This window comes from Suricata suricatta, chromosome 8 (assembly GCF_006229205.1).
Source record: "Suricata suricatta isolate VVHF042 chromosome 8, meerkat_22Aug2017_6uvM2_HiC, whole genome shotgun sequence".
NCBI classification, from domain to species: Eukaryota; Metazoa; Chordata; class Mammalia; order Carnivora; family Herpestidae; genus Suricata; species Suricata suricatta.
This window is the reverse complement of record NC_043707.1, coordinates 94273800-94279312: the sequence shown is the minus strand read 5'-3', so window position 1 is coordinate 94279312 and position 5513 is coordinate 94273800. Positions and strand designations below refer to the sequence as shown.

General features: G+C 43.7%; 1 pseudogene; it reads left to right on the top strand.

The window, feature by feature from the left end:
- The first annotated feature begins 241 nt into the window (after positions 1-241).
- LOC115297669 lies at positions 242-964 on the top strand (annotated as a pseudogene).
- Positions 965-5513: the final 4549 nt, after the last annotated feature.

Here is a 5513-nt window from a genome sequence, read left to right as displayed (position 1 = left end):
AGGGTCATATTCCCTCTGAAACCTGTAGGGGAGGATGCTTCCTTGCGCCTAGCTTCTTGCTTTGGCATTGATATGACCCTCTGCAAGATTCTTTTATATATGTAATATCTTCCACCTATGTTCGTGTTGACTTAATCCCTGGCATAATTTTTAACTCTAAGTGAAGTCTCCTTTAAAAAGGGGGGGGAAGGAGGACTGAATTGTAGCTGGGGACCCTCATGGCAGGGTCAGGATCAGGACCATGAACTGTATTCCTTTCAAGACTGGGAAGCCCAAAAAACAGATTGTCCCCACGACAGTGGAGAGAAACTTTGAAAGGGAGTATGGGAAACTCCAGCATCTTGAAGAGCAGAGCAAAAGGCTGCAGAAGGACATGAAGAAGAGAGAGAGATCCTTGTACTTGTTCTCCATCCCTCTTTGTGAGCAAGGCAAGGGCTTTCTGAACTTGGTGACAGCCCTAGACATGGCCGTGAAGTGGATGCATGCCCTCAAACAGGAAAAGGTGAACCAGATCCAAAACAGAGTGGTTGAGTCCTTTAAAAAGTTTGGTAGTGTCTTCCATAGTCTTACATGGCAGTGAAATGGCAAAGCCATCCTTGTAGGATTGTAGGAGATCATAGGCCAAGGTGGAAAAATACAAGGAAAAGGATAATAAGTCAGGGCCAGTGCTGGTGAATCTCCATCAGGCTCAAGCAGGGCTTTGGCCTGCATGGGATGATTTTAAAGCCAAAAACATGTGGATCCTACATAAGATACTGCAGTTCGACAATAGTCGACTACATGAATTCTAGCTCAGCTTTGAGTCCCTGATTTAAGTACAGGTGGTACAATAGCCCGAAATGTATAAGATCTTTGGAGACTTGATCAACAGCTTGGCCAGCCTGGATATCTTGCTGAGCAGTGGGAGTGGGAGAATGAGGCCAAACTGAGTAAACTCAGAGCCTTCCTCTCTTGTGGCTGGTGACTGAATCCCTGTGACCTTGGAAGATGCCTGGGACACACAAGTCAATTTTTCTGGTCTTTTCAAGCATTGGCCAAGGTGTCAGCTCTGCAAAAAGCCCTCCCATGGAAGAAGTATAGCAGTCTGTAGGTTGGGGACAGTGGGAGCTCCCTTTGCAATGAACCTGGAACCAGAAGCCTCAAGCAGGGAGTGCTCTCCACACCCAATAGCAAGGACCTGCAGATCCAGGTAGGCAATGTAGAAAATGCTCCAGAGGCTTTCTTATTTCCAAAGAGCTGCCCAAAGTGCCTCCTGGCCTGGGACCAAATGAAAGCTTCCAGGTTTCAAAGGGCATGGGCTTTGCCAGCTATTTAGAGTCTTACTTAGCCTTGCCTGTGTGATTAAGATTACATCCACCTCCAAAAGACCCATCCTGGGGAGTCCACTGGCCCTCATTTCCTTTCTACTTCAAAGACTCTTTTTTTTTTTTCATGGAAGAAGCCATGCCCTCCCAGAGTGTGTGAATCTGGGAAGTTGGCCTGTCCTGGGGAGTGTGAGAGCTATGGTCTCCAGCCTGGATAGGCTCCTCACGCCAGCCTCCCCACCTGACAAAGTCTGGTTTCACCCACTCGTATCCATTAGGTCAAAGGCAGGGAAGAACCCCAAGCTGTAGTTTCCCCAGGTAACCAGGACTCAACTAAGGTCAATATCCTACCATGTAAAATATCACAGATCTATTCCCAGGCCTCAAAGCCAGACCAGTGGACTTTGGGCTGGGAGTTATACCCAGTCACAAGGAGAACAATACCATGAAGCTGCTTTTCAGGAGAAAGTCTCCAAAAGAAGGTAGAGGTGGTCTCCTGGGACAATTTTAAGATGCCTGCAGCTGCCGGGAGAGTATGTGAAAATGGAATGGTACATTTGGGTTGCTGAATAGTAGCTAGCACCCTTTAACCATGGTCTCTTGAAATCAGAGTGGCAAAGATGCAGTCAGTGGTCACATATGTGGACCCATTACAAGATTATGACTCCCTTAATTCTGTGTGCTAAGAAACCAGACACCTATGCATTAGCTGAAAGTGATTCCTCCAGCTTTATGCTCTTCTCCCACTGACTGCCAGAGTCTTCCCCAGGCCCTGTATCACTACCCAAGGACTCATAAACACTAGTGCCAGGTAACATGCTCTCCATATGGTTTGTCTTTTCAGAGAAATCCTAGGAGATTAGCAGCTTGGAAGGTTATGATAGCTGTGGAGTTGATGTCTGTTTCTATGTTCCTGTCCTACATTTTATTGTCTGTGTAGATCATATATTCTCTTGGACACCAGCAGGAATCCTAAAAGCCTTTCAGAATAATGTATTTCCTCTTGTTCTTTGGGATACCCTGCTTGAAACGCTTCTATGTATTTTATCCTGAATTTGTTGAGGTTTAGTATGTAAGTTACCCTTGATTTATTTGTTCACATATGGTTGTGAGTTGAAGTATATTCCGTATTGAAAAGGATGCCTTCTTACTGGCAATGTTGTCAATGAGCACGTGTTTTCAGAATTGAAGCAGCAGATCCCATCTAGAGCAGTGGTTCTCAACCAGTGGCAATATTGCCACCCATGACCCCTCACCCAGGGGAAAGTGGCCATGTCTGGAGGGACTTTTGGTTGTCAGAACTAGTATGTGAGGAGGGTGCTATTGGTATCTATTGAGTAGCGGCAAAGGATGCTGCTAAACACTTAACAATCACAGGACACTCTCCTATAAGAGAATTTCCTGACCCAAATATCCATAGTATGAAGATGGAGAAACCCTGACTTAGAGGAATATTTTCCTCCTCCAACCTTTAGGCATTACTTTGGAAACTGTATGATCTGCATTCCAAGCTCCCATCAATTGCTTATTACTTACTTTAACATGGTCACACAGCTCAGTGATTTTGGACTTCGGCTTGTCTGTGTATAAAATGAAGAAAGGGGCTTTGGGAAAAGAAATTGGAACATGTTGAGTCACTAATTGTATTTTATGGTCAAAAGAAAAAAGGGTTAAATATTTAGAGATGCTTATTGATGAATTATTTATAATAGTGAATATTTTACAACAGTTCTGTTTAAGTAGATGGCAGTTTATTTCACAGAACATTAGGAGGATCTTACAAAAAACTTTTCATAACATGGCAAATGCCTTTATTACAATATTAAGGAAAAGAGTCATGGAATTCAGATTTGTACGTAAAGTAGACCAGATGGAAATTTGTTACTTTGGTTCCTGATCTGCCCGTCCATATTTCTTATTGTGGCACTCATCACAGTGACTAAGACTCACTTATTTATGTGTGTGTCTTTATGACCAGACTATGTACTCTCTATGGATGAAGAGAGAGGACTTTGTCACCTCTCTGTCCCCAGTGTCTTGCTTATAACTAACTGTATGTATGGTCTCTCATGAGACGTTTCAGTGCTCCATGCTTTCCTAATCTGGAACACGCAGGCAAAATTGCGCATACTTCAGAGTTGTTGAAAGCAATAAACGTGCAATGGGCATAAAGATCATAACACATTGTATCTGACACCTAATAACCACTCAGTAAAATTAGTTACTGTTATTACTTGCATCCCAGCTCTTCCAGTAGCAATATGTGTAACCTTTGGAATATAAATTCAGGTTGGATCTGGTCTTTTCTTTTTCCTTCTCTTTTTCTCTTTGTAAATGAAGATTTGTACTAGACTATCTCAATTCTCCTTTCCCATATTCTAGGTTCTTCTATCTTTTGATACTACCGTTTAAAGGCTTTGGGACTCAGGAGTCTTGTTTGAAGTCTCATCCTGTGCAACCTCTGTAGAGCTAAACTAGTGCCACACCCATGGTCTAATGAGACTTTGAGGATGGAGACAGTCATCACGAGGGAGTGTGGTGGTAGGTGGGCTGGAGACAATGTGCAGTAGGGGAAAGAACCCTGGGTGAGGTGTCAGAGAACTGGGACCTGACTCGCTTTTGTGAGGCTCTACTTATCATTTCTCCAGGGCAGCTTCCAACTTTCTTACCAGTAATAGTAGAAAGAAATACCTAGCAAACTTCAGGGACTCTTCCAAATCTTACCTTGTGTGATTGTGACCTTTTTGTGTGTTGCCAGGCATGCCATTCTGAATTTTCTTCTATGCAGTATTTTCCCCCAAGCACCATGTGGCCACCTTCCTCCCTCAATCTTTCTATGAGTCTAGGTTTTGAAGACAACTTGCGATGCCTTCCCTTTTAGATGCTAGCTTATTAACCACTCTTTTTTTGCTGGCTAGAAATCCCAGAATAATGCAAGAGATTTGTCTGAATATCTTGGGGTCTTTTCTATATTAGAATGACCATAATGAGACTCATGGGACTAACTGTAGGTTAAAAAAAAACCCAACAGCAACTATATCTTTTACTGAGAAGCCAAAGGCAGTGGGAAAATCCTTCACAGGAACCAGAGAGGTTGGAAAAATAACAGATGGGAAGCAATCGGAAAACAGATTAATAACGACAAATAAATCATTAAATCTTCCGCTTACATAGTCTTGCTCCAGAAAGAACAACAGATAAATAATGAAGACCAATTTAGACTCAGTATTCGAATCAAATGTATAACAAACAATAAAACTCACTACCTTTCAAGGTAGGGAGTCTCTGGCTGGAGAGTGGAAAGTTTTAATATAGGAGAAGCTTCTTGCTTCTGATGAGAGAAGAGATGGAATAATCTCCAAATTCTTTTCAGCTCTGAAAAGGTGGTTCTGCCTGTGAACGAAGCCGTGGTCGGAGAGGACCGGACTGTGAAACAGCTTTCATATCAGGTGCCGGGCACTGTGGGAGAAGTCTTTGTGTTTTCACAGCGGCCCAAAGGAGGAAGCCTTAGCAATTCCATTTGCAGGTAAGAAAATCGTGACTCTGCCAGGGAAATCATTTTTCCCAAACTCATAAGAGGTAGAGTGGGATTTAACTTTGTATCTGAAGAATCCGGAAGAAGTCAGAAACCAGCTGGTTCTCTGTTTCGACTGTCCTGGTTTGGGCTCCTGAACTCCTCCGTGGAAAATCCAGTGAAAGGGCAGGTGGCTGGCTGCTTTGCACATAGAAGGGGAGAGGAGGAGGAACGAATGACATGACTCTACTCCTCGATGGAAGAGGAACGGAGTTGTCTGTGAGGAGATCTCATTGCGGAGCCTCCGCAACCAATCAGTTCATCCCCCTTAACTGCAGGCCCCTTGCCGGCTTGTCAGTGGAGAAACTGGCCAGAAGAGAACACCTTCAGAGGCCATTAGACACGAGGACGTGCCCACAGGCTACATTGTGAATTGTGGGCCCTCGGAACAGGGGTAACGGCCAAGCTCAGTGGCCAGCAGGTGGTGGGGTGGGGAGGAAAGGGAATGGGGGACTGAAATGAACGCCGTGTCTACTTCGTGCTTAGCACCGTGTTGTACAATGTGCTTTTTAAATATTTCCTCTTTCAATTCCTCTCTACAGACCTATTAAGTAAGTCTTATTTTCTTCATTTTTCCAAATGAAGACGCGAAGACCAAAACAGTTTAAGTAAATTGCTTTACATTATTTACATTA